Source organism: Coptis chinensis, chromosome 6, assembly GCF_015680905.1.
Source record: "Coptis chinensis isolate HL-2020 chromosome 6, ASM1568090v1, whole genome shotgun sequence".
In the NCBI taxonomy this organism is placed as follows: Eukaryota; Viridiplantae; Streptophyta; class Magnoliopsida; order Ranunculales; family Ranunculaceae; genus Coptis; species Coptis chinensis.
In genome coordinates this window covers 62435306-62456309 of record NC_141461.1, presented here as the reverse complement: position 1 = coordinate 62456309, position 21004 = coordinate 62435306, and the positions used below count along the sequence as shown (strand labels likewise).

Sequence of the window (21004 nt, the reverse complement as noted above, 5' to 3'; positions counted from 1 at the left end):
AAAAAAATCCATTATTTATAAATAAAACATCCCTCCTTTTCAAAAATTCCTTTGGCCTTTGAGCATGCCACCTCAAATTGGATGGCATTTTTCATGCCGATCATTTCGACAACTCATTTATCCAATTTGGAGTCCAAATGAGTCATGTGTGTGCATTTTCATTGATGTAGTTGGTATATATTAGAGTTGGGGTTGTTGCTAATATGTGTAACAACAGGTTATTTCGGTTATTTCTTCTTTTATGGCTTGCTTTGGGGAGAAGAATTTGGTTATTCATTATGTTGGATTCTTTAGTCATCCACCTGGAGGTTTTGCATATTTACTAACTAACTACAAGACTGCTGCACCACCATTTGTGATGAGGAATGTTGATGGGGATCGATTGAACATCATGGATTTGAAAGATGATATAAAAGAAAACTATTTCTCTAACAAGAATGATGAATTTGTTCTGTTCTATGTAATTGGGGGTGAGAAGTTTTATGTGATGACAGACGAAGAATTGCTTAAGATGTGGGGATTGCTGGAATGTGATGACAATGGGGACTCCCACATTTTTGTTGAGTTTGATTGCGACAGGGAAAGAGACAGTGAAATACTTCAAATTACAGCACCCCCACCACCACTTCACACTAAGAAGACAACTAAGAAAGCTAGTAAAGGGAAGAGCAAAATCTTATTGTAGTTGTCTGATGAAGATGATTTCTGGGATACTGTAGATGATGACTTAGGCCCCCTTACTGGTATTAATATTACACGAGCAGCACCACCTCCTCAGATTTTTCCAACACCACTTCAAACTATTGCACCACCACCACCACCTCAGCTAGATGAGATACAAGATGATGAAGGATATAGAAGCACACATTCATCTGATGAAGAGAGGGAGTGGCGTTGTCCAGGGCCTGATGATTTCGATGAGTTCATTTCTAGGACTGAGAATGTTTATGATAGAGAAGTTGAAAGTGAAGGGGAGTTATTAGTAGTAAAGCCTATTAAGTGGACCCTTTATATGGAGTGGGCAACTCTTACAGAATTGCGAAGAGACAACATGTATTACTATATAAAGAATAAATTTGTAGCAAAGATGCCAAACAATGAGAGTTATAGAATCAGAGCACATTGTAAGGGTGTAGACAAGATGGGTGATAGATGCCCATGGCTAGCATACTTCAGGCTGCAACAAGATGGGTGATAGATGCCCATGGCTAGCATACTTCAGGCTGCAACAAGATGGGTCTACAATGAGGTTGAACACCTTTGCGGATCACCACATTTGTGAGGCTGACCCTAAACTAAATAATAGGATGGCTGATGCAAGATGGGTAGCTACAAAGATTGAGGATCAAATGAAGGTAATGAGGAGTTGTTTAATGTTTGATGTGTACATTTTTTGATGTTGTGTACATTAGTTTGATGTTTATTATAAATTTTGCAAGGTTCATTTGAAGACCATGTATCTTGCTTTTATAATGAAAGAAGTCAGGAGGATTTATCATGTTAGTATAAGCTACTACACAGCTTGGATTGCGAGAGATAAATGTTTGTAAGCAATATATGGTGATTATGGGGCCAGTTACAATCTTATCCCAATTTTTTGTGATGAGGTATGTGCTTTCCTGTATATAATTATAATTGTATATGTTTTATTTCAGTTTTTTCATTGGTAAATCATCAAGCAGCTACCAGTCGAGGGAAATCAAGTGCAAATCAAGATGCAATAGAAGCAGCTACCAGCAGCAAAGGAAAAACCAAGTGCAAAACAAACTGGAAAAAAGTCGGTAAGCAAGGGAAATGAACTAAAATCTCAGCCTCAAACTCTGGTATATTACCCTCCAAGTGAAGCTTACTTGAAAGGCACGAAAGCACCAAAGGAGCCAGCACAAAGATTTTACTAGGGACCTGAGCATAGACATAGTATGGGAGACTTGCAAGCAAAGCAACATCACAAGTCAACTGTAGATGTGTTGACAGCAGCAAGGGAAACATTTGGGGCACCAGGAGCAACACCACCTCAGACTAGAGAACCAACACCATATCTATGCCCAGTACAAGCACCGGCACAAGCTCCATCACTATCAACTCAGCCAAAGAAGCACCTTCCTCCTCTGGCACCCCCGCTGAGAGCAAGTAGTAGAAGCAAAGCTGTGAGGCCACCATCCTAGTCACAACCTTGATTGCTTTTGCTAATTTTGGATAGATGGACATGTGTTATGGCCTATTAAGAGTACTTTATGGGCTATGTTTTTGGATTCAGTACTGTTTAGAAACTAATTAGTTTTGAATTTGTTTTACTGCTTTTATTTCGGATTATGCAATTATGGATTTGTCCGCAAAACTGAATGTTCATTGACTTTTACCTTTTGAGAATGCATGAATGTCCTAGTTTGCATTTTCCGTAACTTTCTACAGTATTTTCTATTGCTTTGTAAATTGTTTTAGGTGGTAATAGTTGAATGAATACTACATAATAAATTCAATGGAGGTACTAAGAAAGGAAGCAAGTTAAAGAAGTGGTTCTAGCACTTCATGCTGCTGGTGTGTGCATGTCCAAGACTATGAAGTGATGTTGTTATGTAGTGTGGTTTAGACTTTGTTTGTCTAGGTTAGGGCAGGGAATTGGGTTGGTTTGACCCAAATCCGACCCGACCCAAATTCGAATAGTTCGGGTTCGGGTCGATTTTCATATCAATTTATTTATTCAGGTCAGGTTTGGATTCGGGTTCGGATATATTTTTTGGCCTTTTTTTGCATTTTTAGTGTTATCCGATCGGGTTGGTTGGGTTCGGTTCGGGTTCAGATATAAGATTTCTGTTTTATTCGGATTCGGGTTCAGATTCGGATATTGTCAAACTATTTGGGTTCGGATTCCGGATATAGCCATATCCGACCCAAACCCGTTCCCTGCCCTAGTCTAGGTTGTGTTGCAATTATGTTTTTAGTTTGTTTCTACAGTCTGTTCTTTCAGTACTGCTATTATTTTTAATATTATGAATAAATGCCTGTAAATGTTTTGAATCAATGAATCAATGTTGCTTCAGTACTGATCTTGTTTTGGGATGCAGCAGTTTCAACAGTCATTTATTTCTACCTAGTGAAGCATGATTGACAGAACTTAAATCACCATTTCATTTCATTGAACTGAAATCAGTCAAGCTAAGCCACTATTACATTACATAATCCTGAACTTACATTGAACAACCGAAAGCACCATTACAACAACCAAATAACCCATCTTGGAATTTCTAAGTAAACATCCAAGTCAAAAAAAACAACAAAAACTACAACTACACACCATTTTTCTGTCTTAACTTTTGTCAACTCCAACTGCAATTGACCATTAACCCTCTTCAATTAACGATTTTTTCCCTTCAAAGCTTCAACTTTTGCTTCCAAAACTTCCTCTCTATTATTTCGTTACTCTGGAACCCATTTAAAATAACCACATGCTTTCGCCGAGTTGGTATCGTAATGCTTACACCCATAAAACAATTTACCTGGGTTTTTTGGAGTTTTGGAACTTCTTATTTATACTGGATCGCCACAAAAACATTATCTTTGGGAAGAGACAGATGATGACGACATTTAATTTTGTTGTCAATATCTTTGGTGGAGGAGAAGGAGTTGTGAATTGAGGAGAAGTGATTTTGAGACTCTTCGATGCTGAGAGTCCTATTCAATTCGAGGTGTTTTGATGACTTGCCTTGATTCAGTTCAAGTACGTGTTCAACTACAGTATGTGGAAATGAGAATGGCCAATGTGTTAATTTACTTTGTAAACTTAAAAAGGCCTACATTGCACCTGTCATTTTTTTGAATGGGTTTCAAAAAATAAACAAATAAATAAAATTTGATTTTGGCCGTAGATTTGATTTGTCGAGATGATGACACGTGTCAAAAAAAAAATTTGAATTTGGTTTTCTCCAAGTCAAGGGTCATTATAGTAATTGCACTGGTTAAGAGGAATTTACAGAGGGGTTTAAAGGTAGAAAACTGTTTAAAAAAAAGTTCCTAACCAATACCCAAATTAACTTTAAAATCAAAACTAAAAATATACCTGTAAAACTAACCACCAAACAGACTGTGATGTTTCGTCCTACTTCTCCGAAATTAGACTTTCTACTAGATTTTGGACCCGGGCATACGCCCGGGATCTATTAAATATTTTGTGTGCTGAAAAGGCTTTATAAAATGTCTCACACAAATTTTCGAATCAGAATATATTTTTATTGAAAATAAATCGAAATATGTTAATGAGCAGCGATTATGGTGCATAAGTACTTAGAAATTAAGAGATCAAATTGAGATAGCATCTTCACTTTATGGTTTAGGATATTAATCCATAATTTTCAAATAAAATTATCTTAAACTCGATCTAGCTTGTATAATAGTTTTTTTAGATTTATGGTGATTTAGCAGCAAATTTTTCGAATCAAAATATATTTTTATTGAAAATAAACCAAATACGTTAATGAGCAGCGATTATGGTGCATAAGTACTTGGAAACTAAGGGAGCAAATTGAGATAGCCGAAAGCAAATGATTATGGTGTATAAGTACTTGGAAACTAAGGGATCAAATTGAGATAGCCTCTTCACTTTGTGGTTTAGGATATTAATCCGTAATTTTCAAATAGAATTATCTTAAACTTGATCTAGCTTGTATAATAGTTTTATTAGATTTATGGTGATTTAACGGTAAATCATCACCGCTCAGCTTACGTACTAATGTGTACAAATCACTAAAATAGATTGATTGTTTCCATATCCTCAAAGAATACACCACTCTCACTTGAAAATATTTATCACATGAACGTGTCCTACGAACGGGTGCCGTTATATTAAATTATTCTAAAAAATATTAGCAACTATGCATAGCTATGAGATATGAAAATTATATTAATTACTCAATTAAATTTCTTGCACCATTCTCTATAAAAAGGAAGCATCAAACTTTGATAAAACTCATCGACTTCTTTTCATTGTTAGTTTTAACAATAGAAGTTTGATTGAAGTTTTTTGAGAATGTCCAATTTGGTGAAGATAATATTTAAGCTACTTGAATAGCAAGGCATTCCCAATCACAATAAAAGAAGTATGATAAACATTACTTAAAATGCAAAACTATATTTGTCGAGACATTTATTCCCCTTCATATAATACAAATATATTTTTTAGGGTTATTAGTTGAATGCATTTGCATCAAGTTTATGATTTTTCATTAATTATTCTTTGAGGTTAGTTTAATGTAGTACGTTGCATCCAGTTTCTAAATTCTCATTAATTATTCTTTGAGGTTAGTTCAATGCAGTTGCATCAAGTTTCCGATTTCCCATCAATTATTATTTAAGGTTAGTTCGAAGGCAATTGCATCTATTTTATGATATCCGCTACTTATTCATTAAGGTTAATTCAAAGATAGTTGCATCCAATTTTTATGTTTCGTTAATTAGTATTTGAGATTAGTTTATTGAATTTGCATCCAGGTTCTAATCTCTCGTTAATTACTCTTTGAGGTTAGTTCAATACATCTGCATCCAATTTCTGATTTCCTGTTAATTGTTTTTCTAGGTTAGTTCGATAGTTTACAATTTCTATATAGTTTGCATACATGTAAGAGTCTGTTTTTTTAAACTCACTTTCATTTTGGGTTTCTAATTACTCGTAATTACTCATGTGAGAAGGCTAAAAAAACCGACATTTATGCTTTTAGGTCAGTGCGATGCAGTTACATTCGACTTTCGATTTTCAGTTAACTATTTTTTGAGGATATTTCAATGCATTTTCATCCAATTTCTGATTTCCCATTAGTTAATATCTTATTTTAATTTAATGCAATTGCATCTAGTTTTTGGTTTTTTGTTAATTATTCTTTGAGGTTAGTTCAATGCGGTTTATCCAATTTCCGAATTTATGTTAATTGTTCTTTGAGGTTAGTTCAATACATTTGTATCAAGTTTTCGATTTCCCGTTAATTATTTTTTGAGGTTAGTTCAATGCAGTTACATCACATTTATAATTTCCCGATAATTATTCATTTAGGTTAGTTCAGTGTAGTTTCATCCATTTTTCAATGTTTCATTAATTAGTCTTTGAGATTAGTTCATTGCATTTGGATCTAGTTTTCGATTTCCCGTTAATAACTCTTTAAGGTTAGTTCAATACATATGCATCTAGTCTCTGATTATTTATGCTTTGAAGTTAGTCCGATGCAATTATATCTGGTTTCTGATTTCCTGTTAATTATTTTTTGAGATTATTTCAATGCATTTGCATTTAGTTTCCGATTTCCCACCAATTATTCTATGAGGTTAGTTTAATGCAGTTGCATTCGGTTTTTTATTTTATGTTAATTATTTTTTGAGTTTAGTTCAATGTATTTGCATTCAGTTTCCGATTTCTCGGCCTATTAATTATTATTTGAGGTTTGTTTGATGTATTTGCATACCGTTTCCGATTTCCCATTAAATATTTTTCAAGGATTTGTATACAATTTCTAATTTTCCTTTAGTTATTATCTGACGTTAGTTTAATGCAATTGCACCCAGTTTTCAATTTCTAGTTAATTACTTTTTTAGTTTAGTTTATTGCATTTGCATAAAGTTTCCAATTTCCCGTTAATTACTCTTTGAGCTCAGTTATGCATTTGAATCCAATTTCCAATTCCAATTTCCTTTTAATTATCCAATGTGGTGTATAATACCAACTTCTACTGATCCATCTGTAGTATCCTTGCAAACATGACATAAAAAGTCAATTATGTTTGATTTACTATGTGGGATCATTGAAGATTACCAGTTCCTGATTTCCTATTAATTATTCTTTAAATTATGCATGACTTACTATGTAGAATCTTCAAAGATTATCTACGAACGGGTGTTGTTATATTAATTATTTTGAAAAATATTTGTAAATATACAAAACTTTTATATATTAATATTATATTGATCACTCAACCAAATTTCTTATAACGTGAAAACCTTATTCTCCATTAAAAAAAAAACTCATGTACCTTTAATAAAACCCTTCAACTTCATTTTGTTGTTTAATAATAGAAGTTTGATTGAAGTTTTGTGAGATTGCCTAATAAGGTGAAGTTCATATATATTGTAGCTACTTGAATAGCAAAGAGTTCCCAATCATACGGGAAGAGATAAGATAAACATCATTTTAAATGCAAAATTATACTTACCGAGACATTCCCACAATATATAACCCAACTATGTTTTGAGGTTAGTTTAATGTATTTGCATCCGATTTCCGATTTTCAGTTATTTATATTTTGAGGTTAGTTCAATACGCTTGCATCCAATTTCCAATTCCGTTATTTATTTTTTTTGAGATCGGGTCAATGCAGGTTGCATCCAGTTCGATTTCTTGTTAATTATTCTTTTGATTAGTTCAATACATTTGCATCTAATTTCCAATTCCCTCGTTAATTATTCTTTGAGGTCGGGCTTCAATACATTTGCATCCAGTTTCGATTTCCCATTAATTATTCTCATTAGTTTAATGCATTTGCATCCAGTTCGATTTCTTGTTTATTATTTGATAAAGTTTCTGTAGTAGCCATATTCAGGGATGTATCACATAGGTATTAAGGCCCGCACCACGCATGTGTTGAGCCAAGAGAAAGGCCCAAGACTAGACTAGGCCCCATGAGGTAAACCTAAGAGATGGATATAAAAAGAAAGAGAGAGGAGAGTAGAAAGGGAGGCTAACAAGAGAGGCATGGAGGGGTGAGGAGAGAGGTGAACTACGGGCGGCTTGATCCCGAGATGGGTACGTGAGGGCAACCGACTTTGGTGCAGCCGATCCAAAATAGAGAGAATTTTAAATTTAGAGAGTCGCGAGATTCGCGCAAAGATTTTGCAACAAATGGCTGGCCTGTGGGGATCGAAAAGTTTTAAATCGCAGACAAGTTTTCTCCATTTCTTACAAAAACATTCGAAGCTTTTGACCATTTTCTATTATTTCGCTCCTCCATTTTGGTTTCTTAAATGTTACTCTGAGAGAGAGGGTGGTGATGTTTGAGCTAAAAGATAAGGTTTTTGGAAGTGGGCGGGTTGAAGTTTTGAAGAAAGATTAGATTTTTGAGATGTGGGGCTGTTGTGTTTGAAGTTGAGTATAGCGGGTTTTAATATGGGGTGTTGAAGTTTGAGTGCTTTAAGACTTAGGAAGATGGGTTTCTCTGCTTTGATATAATATAGTTTGGGGTAATAGAAAAGGAAACATGTCTACTTTGGAGGAGAAGAGCAAAGCAGAAGGGGGTGTGATGAATGGAGGGGCACCTATTCTTGTCAAGAAATGAAGATTGTGAAAGAGCTTCAAGATCAGTCAAGAACTAAGAAGAGTATAAACTCGAGTGCATGGTAATGCCGCTCTTTGGTCCGCTTGTTTCCTTGCCTCAAGTTACCTTTTGTACTACTTTCCTCAAGAGCACAAAGGCGTGAATAACCGAAGTCTCACATCCGACCACTTAATGGCCGGAGAAAAGGAGAGGGGGTAGTTCGAAAGTAATTAAAGAAGACGGTGGTGGGGAATCAAGAGTGAAGCTTGGATGACTATGTTGGGTTCACTAGTCCGAGATCATATCGGTGCAAGTATGTTACATCCCATTGTTGTATCATGTCATTCACAAGTTAAATAGTCGATTGAACGGTGGCAAAAGGATTCCGTTAATTGTTGGTGGTGGTGAATCGGTCGATCTGGTGGGGTGAGTGGAGAGATGGGTGGAGAAGATAGGGAAATGGGTCGGTTTGGACCCATTTCGGATCTTGGCAACCGGCCCGGTCTCGAGCTTGGGCCTTTCGGGTGACTATGAATATGCTAGTTCTTAGGTGACTAAAGGGAAGCCGAAAAGCGGTGTTGGTAAGATAGGTTTTGTTGAAAGCAGGTCATTTTGAATGTGTTTAGGAGCTTTGATCGACTATGGATTAGGCATTTATGGTTATGGATTAGGCTTTGATCCGAGGATGGTGCTAAAGAGTGTTGTTGCTGCCGCAAGATGGGATAGCTGCCTTTGTTGTTATATGTGGACCGGTTTGGAGAGGGTCTAGCAAAGCGTAAGTAATGCGTAAGGTTTTCCTTATTGCAAATACCGTATATCTCCTCCCGAGGTGCTAGCAGGGTTCTATTGGTTCTACCTTGGGGTGCAACTTTCTCGAGGAAACTAGTTGAGAATCCTTAATGCCGTGAACCGGTGACGCCAATTTTTGTTGGTCGTGGCCTCCCATGAAGTGGATTGTTGATAGCATGGAGCACTCGGTTTTCTAGATTCTCATTCTTGCCGCCGGTTTAGTTTCAGCTTCTACTTCCGTGATTATGCCCGTATGAACCGACGAAGGCTATATGGAAGCTTAAAAGAATAGATTATGATTGGCTTGAAAGTTATTTGGTATCATTAACAGATTGGCGGTTTACATGACTTCCGCTTTTGATTTCGGAGACTTGGGTCATTCCGATTTTTCACCAAGAGTGTGGAGATAATCCACAAAAATTTCTGATTTAACGTAACCGGTTGATTGTAAGATGGAGAAACCATCCCTTGTTGGAAGTTCTAGTAAAAGAAGAGAGAGCCCAAGTTTACGTTAATCTTCCGTTTTAAGTCCGATCTTGGAAAGATCCTACGATTGCTACAAGAAGAAGGATGTTTTGATAGGTTTTGCAAAGGCCGATTTGTTGCATCATTAACCCGAGACAACCTTTGAAGATAAACGCCCGTGATGCCGCAAACAACTTGATTGAATGTCAGATCCGTACCCGATCCGAATGCGTATAATTCCCATGGAATACTCTAGAGATGACATTGAGTGCAGTTCTCAGAAAGCAGTTTTGTTGAGGCCGACGATGATGTAGTTTCTCATGGAAATGGGAACAATGGTTGGTGAGATCAACCGAGCAATGACTGCAGACGCGTGGTTGGTTAGACCAATCGAGAACTACCCTTTAGAGTCTTGGTTCAGGTAGGAAACGGATGTCAAGTACTAATGAAGATACCTATGATTGTGATTTTTTTCGATGGATGCCCGCCATTGAATCGGTCCAGTATCCGGTCGCTTTGGATGGAAGCTATATGTACCGTGTGAAGATAATTAGGTGGCGGAATGTGAGGGCACATAGAACAAGAATTCGAATGAAGTTTTTGACGTGGTTTAGCTTGAGATCAACAGAGCAGGAGCCGTTGGTTGACTTTGATTGACGACCCGATCCAAAGATACTTTTGGTTGTATTTGTCACATGACTACCGCAATCACTTTTGGACAAGGAGAAGAAGAAAATTTCCATTCAAAGTTACAAGGAATGGGTACCGGCCGAAAGATCTTGATATATGAGCTACTTCCAGTGATATTGTTCATCTTGGCGATTGAGACCAAGTCCCTTGACTGCTTTGTCACAGATTCTCATTTTTTAAAAATGAGTCCAAATTTTAATTCTTACCCTCAGAATGGTGAATGCCCGAATCCTTTTCTCGCTATCCGAACCAAAGTACAAGATGGATCATGTAAGATGTTGGTCACCACAGTTGGGATGAGAACCCAATGGGGTAAGTTGTTGGCAACCCTCGAAGGAGGAGATGATGAGACCCCATTGCAAGTCAAACCGAATGGAGTAGCAACTATCATTGGAAGATTGGCCTTTCTTTGCCGCTTGTTACCTTTGGCATAAAAGTAGTACAAGGTCTATTTACCGCGAAGATGCAACAGGGAACCCAATTTGGTTCGAGATTTGTCATACAAATGCCGGAGTTTTTGCCGCTGTGCTGACGATTGTTGTTTGTTTGCTCCTTTTTGAGTCTTGCCTTTGCCATGAAGAAGATGATGAATGATAAGGCCCTTTGTTCGCCATCATCTTGCGGCTTGTGAAACTATGGGTTCCCGCCACAACCATCCGCGCAGTGACAAGACTAGAACTCGACTACCAATCACATGGTCATTGTTATGCATATGTGGGAATATTAAGGAAATGCACAACCGACGAGGTTCTTACCTTGAGTTCGGTTCCAAGTTCCACATTGAAAACCCTTCTCCAATCAATATTTAATAACACACCGGAGAAGTAGTGATTAATGAAGATGGAAAACGGAGATTTTGGGAACACCAACCGAGACCACTATTGAATCTGGCTTGTCACTTGGTGGGGACTTTCAGCAGAGCGTGGAGCATCCGTGACTTGTAAAGGTTGTGCCATTTAATTCTTAAAAAGAGAATGGGGTAGTGCTAGAGCTTCCACAAGGAGGTCTCCAAGCACAATCGTTGCTTCCGTAAATAATTTTGGATGCATGTGACAAGTATGTAGACTCAAAAGGTGACATTGTCCCTCTCGATGAAGCTACCCCGAACCATCTTAAGGATACAATTGAACAGCTTTGCTAATGAAGCTCTTAGAACTCTTTGCCTTGCTTACGGAACCGAGATAAGTTCTCTAATGTGGATCCAATACCTCTTAAAGGGTACACTTGTATAGCAAATTGTGGGTATCAAAGGGTACACTTGAGAACCACTCTTGATGAAGTTGTTCTTAACCGGGCGATGGTACAAATGATGCTCCAACATTGCATGAAGCAGATATTTTTGCCGGGGGCATTCCGGGCACGAGGTGGCGAAAAGAGAGTGCCGATGTCATTATTCGATGACAATTTTTCCACAATTGTGGATCGTGGGTAAAATGGGGACAACAGGCCGATCGATGGAAGGTGATGATGGTGCGCATAACCGATTGAGTGATGGAAGGTGCTAGCATTAGAGATGGGTGCCCGGAACTAGTGGTATGCTGGTTTTAATTGTTGGTCATGGTAGTGTTGGTTTGATGGATGCCCGGGCATTAGTCCGTTTGTTGGTTGTGATATCCGTGGCCGTTGGTTGTGATTTCGGTGATGTTGGTTTTGTTAGTTGTCACCGTAGTGGTGGGTGTTGGTATTAGCTTAAGTTATCTAGGTGTCCGCGACCGGATGGGTAACATGGCCAACCATTGTGTCTATATTCTCGTGAATCGCTCTCGATCAACCGCAGAGACGACGGTGTAGTTATTTGTATGTATTGAGATTGAACCTTGGCTTCCACATAAAGTCCGAGAAATCATAGTTGGTTTCACACCCAAAGTAAGTGCATGAGGAATGTTTGGCTTAAATGCGCCAAAGATGTTTGTTCCGTGTACATGTGAAAAAGGAATCCTTCATGAAGGTTGCATAGTGATATGAAGGCGAAGTTGATGCAAATCTAATAACTTCGAAATCCAGAGGAACAAAGAGATCTAGAGTTTGGGATCGAGATCAACAGATTGGAGCCCCGGTCAATACAAATGGTAAGACGATTACGTAAGAGATGCAGACATACCTACCGCGTTACAGAGAAAGAGAAAGATTTGGCGGTACCGCGGAAAGTTGAGCCGATATTTACTAGATGATGTTTGGTCTATTCTTACGCTGGAAGAGATAGAGATGAGCTGCCTTTTAAGCCGCAGAGCCGGGGGAATGAGTTCTCCGCTGACCCTCGGTCCGAATCAAACGTGGGGAGATCGAGCCGTTCCCGGATGTGCATTCCGGCGAGAGCGGAGGGTTCGAGAAGACCCTTCGCGGATATGTCGGGACTATCCGGCGAGTGCGGGGAGGAGCCCTCCGCTGACCCTTGTGTCCAAACAAATGCGATGTGGGCAGGCAGAGTCGCCTCGAACCGGGCGACAACCCGGCCGAGCCCGCTGATGATGAGCCCTCCACGGATCGAGATGCTAGAGATACATGGGGCAATGAGAGAGCCCCAACAGCGAGAGATCGAAGCGAGCCCGAGAGTGATGAGCCTCCACGGATTGCTGAGATACATGGGGCAATGAGAGAACCCCATTTAGAGCTGAAGTGGATGAGCCCTCCGCGGATCGTAGATGCTAGAGATACAGGGGGCAATGAGAGCCCCAACCGGGCGAGAGCCCGAGCGAGCCCGCTGGAGCTGGATGAGTCCTCCGCAGATCGAGATGCTAGATATACATGGGGCAATGAGAGAGCCCCAACAGCGAAGAGCCCGAGCAAGCCCGCTGAGTATGATTCCGCTGATCGAGATGCTTACATGGGGCAATTTGGCAAATAACCCGTCAAGCCCGTGGAGCTGATGAGCCCTCCACACCAAAGATGCTAGGGACACATGAGGCAATGAGAGAGCCCCAACCGGGCGATTTTCCGCTGACCAAAGATGCTTACACATGAGGCAATGAGAGAGCCCCAACAAAGCCCCGAAAGCCCACAGAGTGGGATGAGCCCTTCAAGGACGTAAAGGCAAGAGAAAGGTGTCAAAGAGAGTAGCCCCGTTTTTAGCCCGAGATGCAAGAGATACGCGGACATGAGATCCAACAACGGGGGATGAGCCCTCCGCTGACATGAGATCCGAGTCAAACCCGGGGCAAGCGGGTTATCCTCATCGATCCACCCCAAGCGTAGATATAAGCCCTTCATGGACATGAGATCCGAAATAAACCTCGGAGCAAGTGGAGTTGCCCTCATCCGACTTCCACCCGCAGAGCAGCAGACAACGGGGATGAGCCCTCCGGACATGATAGATTTCTATGAAGGAGAGCTTTATGGCATTCCGCGACATTGAGAAGGAGAAATACAGGGGACGTTACATAATGGTGAAGTTCTCCGGGCGAGAGATGGTGGCCGAGGTGATACACCCGCATACATGGTTTTCGTCGAGGAGCGATTATATTAAATGAAGTTTTGAGAGGTGTCATTGGGTTAGACATTATCATTGTATCGAGTGAGAGAGAGCCGGGCGGGATTTCGCAAGGAGTTCTAATAAAAAGGAAATGAAAGGGTAGATATAGTAGCGAAGTTTTTATGACAGTATTAGTTTTCTCCGGGGAGAGATGGCGGCCGAGGTGATACACCCGCAGATAGGCCGAAGTTCTCTGAAGGAGAGATGGTGGCTAGGTGATACACCCGCAGACAAAACGAAGTTCCGAAAGAGAGCGGTTTACCGATATGGTAGGAGTTCTATGTGAGAGGTGATGGTCATTTCGTGGGCATCAGATTGAGTCAAGAGAGAGTGAAGGGGATGAGATAGTTGAGTCCCACGAAAGCGGAAATGAAAGGGTGAGACACCTTATAGAAGTTTGTTATGTGAAGGAGAGATTATGACATGAGACACTTCGCGACATAGTGGCAAGTTTTCGAAAGAGAGAGGTTAATGAGGTGAGACACTCGTGGATATAGTAGCGAAGTTCTATGAAGGAGAGCTTATGGTTTTTCAGATCGAGTCAAGGGGGAGAGAGCGGGGCGGGATGAGATCCTTTGGGGATACGCTTAATGGGGTATATGAACAAGAACCCATGGATTGAGTACTTCACGCATATACCTGGTCCAAGAGCGTAATACATGGATACGAAATGTCCTTACGCATACCACAAGATAATCGCGGATATCTAGAGTTCAAAGAGAGAGACAAGAAAGTTTGAGGACTTTCGGTCCACCGTTTGTAGTAGCCATATTCAGGGATGTATCACATAGGTATTTAAGAGATAAGGCCCCACACACCTGTGATGTCTTGAGCCAAGAGAAAGGCCCAAGACTAGACTAGGCCCCATGAGGTAAACCTAAGAGATGGATATAAAAAGAAAGAGAGAGGAGAGTAGAAAGGAGGCTAACAAGAGAGGCATGGAGGGGTGAGGAGAGAGGTGAACTTTTGATCCCCGATTACGTAGGGCAACCGACTTGGTGCACCGATCCAAAATAGAGAGAATTTGAGTAAATTTAGAGAGTCAGAGATTCATAGATTAGGGTTGCAAATGCTTACATTTGCATCTAGTTTCCGATTTCTCATTAATTATTGTTTGAGATTAGTTCAATGAATTTGCATCCAGTTTCCTATTTACCATTAATTATTTCTTGAGGTTAGTTCAATGCATTTGCATCCAGTTTATTTTTGAGATTAGTTAAGCGCGCCCATCCGGTTTCCGATTTCCCATTAATTATTTTTAATATTAGTTCCACGATTTACATCATGTTTCCAATTAATAATTAATTTTTCTTTGATGTTAATTCAATGCAATTGCATCCAGCTTTGATTTTCTATTAATTTAATCTTTGAGGTTAGCTCAATGCATTTGCATCCAGCCTTCGATTTGTCGACAATTATTTTTTATGTTAGTTTGATGTATTTGCATCCAAGTTTTGATTTTCCGTTAATTATTCTTTGAGGTTAGTTTAATACAGTTGTATCCATATATATTCCAATTTTCTATTAATTACTTTTTAAGATTAGTTTAATGTTTGCATTTGCATCCAGGTTCTGATTTTCTCATAAATACTATTTGAGGTTAGTTCGATACATTTGCATCCAGTTTTTTCCCCATTAATTGATTTTTTTTTTGTTAGTTTCATTCAAGATTATATATATTTTAAAATATTTGTCATTATTGCTTTGCCGTTTTTTTTTTATATATATTTTGTGATGTTATTTTTTGTATAATTGTTTTTAACTATGTTTTGAGGCCATGTTAAGGATATATTCGAAATAAGTCGGTGTTTTATCATAGACACTAAAATTGTATGATTTGTAGTAAGGAATTAGTTTATACAAATTACATATTTTTTAGCAATTTTTTTTTATTTGATCAAATATATAAGAATTGGAACACTAAAAGTGTTTGATTCGTAATAGAAAATTACTTTTTACAAATCACCTATTTTTTAGCAATTTTTAAAAATATTTGTCATTATTGCTTTGCCGTTATTTTTTTTTTCATTTTCTATTATATATTTTGTGATGTTATTTTTTGTATAATTGTTTTTAACTATGTTTTGAGGCCGTGTTAAGAATATATTTGAAATAAGTCGGTGTTTTATCATAGACACTAAAATTGTATGATTTGTAATAAGGAATTTTACAAATTACCTTTTTTTTTTTTTTATTTGATCAAATATATAAGAATTGGAACATTAAAAGTGTTTGATTCATAATAGGAAATTACCTTTTACAAATCACCTATTTTTTAGCAATTTTTTTTATTTGATCAAATATGTAAGAATTGGAAATACACTCAAACTCTCCAAATATAATAATTAGAAATACACTCAAACTCTCCTAAGAGGTTCTATGTATGTGAGATTGTAGGCTATTAGAAAAGACTATCTTTCATATTATAGTGCCACATAGGAGAGAAAAAAAAACTAACTCTCTCATATTAGAGTGCCACATAGGAAAGTGAAAATCTTCAATTAGAGGTCTCTGCTTTAGTATATAGACTAGATTTTGGACCCGGGCATACGCTCGGGATCTATTAAATATTTTGTGTGCTGAAAAGGCTTTATAAAATGTCTCACACAAATTTTCGAATTAGAATATATTTTTATTAAAAATAAATAGAAATACGTTAATGACCAGTGATTATGGTGCATAAGTACTTGGAAACTAAGGGATCAAATTGAGATAGCCACTTTGTGGTTTAGGATATTAATCCGTAATTTTCAAATAGAATTATCTTAAACTCTATCTAGCTTGTATAATAGTTTTCTTAGATTTATGATAATTTAGCGGCAAATTTTCGAATAAAAATATATTTTTATTGAAAATAAACCGAAATATGTTAATGAGCAACGATTATAGTGCATAAGTACTTGGAAACTAAGGGATCAAATTGAGATAGCCTCTTCACATTGTGGTTTAGAATACTAATCCGTAATTTTCAAATAAAATTATCTTAAACTCGATCTAGCTTGTATAATAGTTTTATTAGATTTATGTTGATTTAGCGGTAAATCATCACCATTCGGCTTACGTAATGTGTACAAATCACTAAAACAGATTGATTGTTTCCATATCCTCAAAGAATACACTACTCCCACTTGAAAAGATTTTTCACATGAACATGTCCTACGAATGGGTGTCATTATATTAAATTATTCTAAAAAATATTAGCAACTATCTATGAGATATGAAAATTATACTAATTACTCATTTAAATTTCTTGACCACTCTCTATAAAAAGGAAGCACCAAGCCTTGATAAAACTCATCGAATTCTTTTTATTGTTAGGCTTAATAATAGAAGTTTGATTGAAGCTTTGTGAGAATGGCCAATATGACGAAGATAATATTGAAGCTACTTGAATAGCAAGACATTCCCAATTACAATAAAAGAATTATAATAAACATTATTTAAAATGCAAAACTATATTTGTTGAGACATTTATTTTCCCTACATATAATACAAATATATTTTAGGATTATTTGTTCAATGCATTTGCATCAAGTTTTTAATTTTCCATTAATTATTCTTTGAGGTTAGTTTAATGTAGTACGTTGCATCCAGTTTCCAATTTCTCATTAATTATTCTTTGAGGTTAGTTCAATGCAATTGCATCAAGTTTTCAATTTCCCGTTAATTATTATTTGAGGTTAGTTTAGTGCAATTGCATCTACTTATTTATGATTTCCCGTTAGTTATCCATTAAGGTTAATTCAGTACAGTTGCATCAAGTTTTCGATGTTTCGTTAATTAGTCTTTGAGATTAGTTCATTGCATTTGCATCCAGGTTCCAATCTCCCATTAATTACTCTTTGAGGTTAGTTCAATCTGCATCCAGTTTCTGATTTCCCGTTAATTGCTTTTCTAGGTTAGTTAGATTGTTTATAATTTGTTTGCATACATGTAAGAGTCTGTTTTTATAAACTTACTTTCGTTTTGAGTTCCTAATTACTCGTGATTACTAATGTGAGAAGGCTAAAAAAGTGGACATTTATGTTTTGAGGTTAGTGCGATGCAGTTACATCCAACTTCCGATTTCTAGTTAACTATTTTTTTAGATTATTTCAATTCATTTGCATCAAATTTCTGATTTCCCGTTAGTTAATTTCTTATTTTAGTTTAATGCAGTTGCATCCAGTTTTTGGTTTTCCGTTAATTATTTTTTGAGGTTAATTCAATGTAGTTGCATCCAATTTCCGATTTTATGTTAATTGTTCTTTAAGGTTAGTTCAATGCATTTGTATCAAGTTTTTGATTTCTCGTTAATTATTTTTTGAGGTTAGTTCAATGCAGTTACATCAAATTTATAATTTACCGTTAATTATTCATTTAGGTTAGTTCAGTGCAGTTTTATCCATTTTTCAATGTTTCATTAATTAGTCTTTGAGATTAGTTCATTGCATTTAGATCTAGTTTCCGATTTCCTATTAATAACTCTTTAAGGTTAGTTCAATACATCTGCATCTAGTTTCTAATTATTTATGCTTTGAGGTTAGTTCGATACAATTATATCCGGTTTCTGATTTCCCGCTAACTATTCTTTAAAGTTATTTCAATGCATTTGCATTTAGTTTCCGATTTCTCACCAATTATTCTATGAGGTTAGTTCAATGCAGTTGCATTCGGTTTTTGATTTTATGTTAATTATTTTTTGAGTTAAGTTCAATGCATTTGCATCCAGTTTTTGGTTTCCCATTAATTATTATTTGAGGTTTGTTTGATGTATTTGCATATCGTTTCCGATTTTCCGTTAAATATTTTTCAAAGATTTGCATCCAATTTATAATTTTCCGTTAGTTATTCTCTGTCATTAGTTTAATGCAATTTGCATAAAGTTTCTGATTTCCCATTAATTGCTCATTGAGCTCAGTTATGTATTTGAATCCAGTTTTCGATTTTCTTATAATTATCCAATGTGGTGTGTAATACAAACTTCTACTGATCCATCTGTAGTGTCCTTGCAAACTTGACATAAAAAATAAATTATGCTTAATTTACTATGTGGGATCATCGAAGATTATCCAGTTCCCGATTTCTCGTTAATTATTATTTAAATTATGCATGACTCATTATGTGAAATATTCAAAGATTATCTACGAACGGGTGTTGTTATATTAATTACTCTGAAAAATATTTGCAAATATGTAAAACTATTATATATTGATATAATATTGATCACTCAACCAAATTTTTTATAACGTGAAAATCTCACTCTCCATTAAAAAACACATAACTCGCCTTTGATAAAACCCTTCAACTTCATTTTGTTGTTTAATAATAGAAGTTTGATTGAAGTTTTATGAGATTGCCTAATAAAAAGAAGTTCATATATATTGAAGCTACTCGAATAGCAAAGAGTTCTCAATCATACGGAAAGACATAATATAAACATCATTTTAAATGCAAAACTATACTTATCGAGATATTCCCATAACATATAACCCAACTATTTTTGAGGTTAGTTCAATGCATTTGCATACAGTTTCTAATTTTCCGTTATTTATATTTTGAGGTTAGTTCAATGCAGTTGCATCCAATTATCTATTCCCGTTATTTATTTTTTGAGATCAGTTCAATGTAGTTGCATCCAGTTTCTGATTTCTCGTTAATTATTATTTTCGGTTAGTTCAATACATTTGCATCAAATTTCCTGTTAATTGTTCTTTGAGGTCAGTTCAATGCATTTGCATCTAGTTTCTGATTTTTCGTTAATTATTCTGTGAGATTAGTTTAATGCATTTGCATCCAGTTTCCAATTTTTCGTTTATTATTTGATAAAGTTGCATTTGCATATAGTTTCGATTTCGCAATTATTGTTTGAGGTTAGTTCAATGAATTTGTAACCGGTTCGATTTCCGTTAATTATTTTTTGAGGTTTTGCATCCAAAGTGTATTTTTGAGATTAGTTCAATGCAATTGCATCAGGTTTCCGATTTCTCGTTAATTATTTTTTAAGATTAGTTCCACGCATTTGCATTATGTTTTCAATTTATAATTATTTTTTCTTTGAGGTTAGTTCAATACAGTTGCATCCAGTTTTCGATTTCCCGTTAATTTAATCTTTGAGGGTTAGCTCAATGCATTTACATCCAGTTTCTGATTTTCCGACAATTATTTTTTAATGTTAGTTTGATGTATTTGTATCAAAGTTTTGATTTTATGTTAATTATTCTTTGAGATTAGTTTAATGCAGTTGTATCCATATTCTGATTTTCTATTAATTACTTTTTAAGATTAGTTTAATGATTGCATTTGCATCCAGTTTCCGATTTCCCGTTAAATATTATTTGAGGTTAGTTCGATGCATTTGCATCCAGTTTTCCGTTCCCCATTAATTGTTTTTTGTCGTTACTTTCATTCAATATTATATATATTTTAAAATATTTGTCATTATTGCTTTGCCGTTATTTTTTTTTTTTCATTTTCTATTATATATTTTGTATAATTATTTTTAACTATATTTTGAAGCCATGTAAATGATATATTCGAAATAAGTCGGTGTTTTATCATAGATACTAAAATTGTATGATTTGAAATTGTATGATTTGTAATAGGAAATTAGTTTATACAAATCACCTATTTTTTAGTAATTTTTTTTTATTTGATCAAATATAAATTAGTTTTTACTAATCACCTATTTTTTAGCAATTTTTTTTTATTTGATCAAATATATAAGAATTGGAACACTAAAAGTGTTTGATTATTTCTACAAATCACCTATTTTTTTAGTAATTTTTTTTTTATTTGATCAAATATATAAGAATTGGAAATACACTCAAACTCTCCAAATATAAGAATTAGAAATACACTCAAACTCTTCAAAGATCTTTCATATTAGAGTGCCACATAAGATAGAAAAAAAAAGCTAACTCTCATATTAGAGTGCCACATAAGAGAGAGAAAATCCTTCTTTAAAGGTCTCTGCTTTAGTATATAGATAGTAGATAGTAGATTCGTCTCTTTCAGACAAACGACAATTTAGGAAAACCATTTCTACCTAAGCCGCTTCCCACCATCATTGAACTTGCATTATCTCAGTATCAAATTTACCAATCAGTTAAAAGGTTAGTATGTATGTAAGTATTTTTCTGATTGTTTGTTTTTTCTCCTCTTAATTCTTCTTTTCCTTTCATAGTTAATTTCAGGCAAAACTGAACCCAATTCAATTTCTTATTTATTTGGATTGCCTATAATAGCCCCTTTGCCCAGACTGCAATATTAAAGTGTCAATGCACAATCTCTAATCAATCGGTGTATTATATCACCAAACACA

At 36.1% G+C, this 21004-nt stretch overlaps 1 pseudogene; it reads left to right on the top strand.

The window, feature by feature from the left end:
• The first annotated feature begins 10237 nt into the window (after positions 1–10237).
• On the top strand, positions 10238–11664 carry LOC147493858 (calcium-transporting ATPase 2, plasma membrane-type pseudogene; annotated as a pseudogene).
• Positions 11665–21004: the final 9340 nt, after the last annotated feature.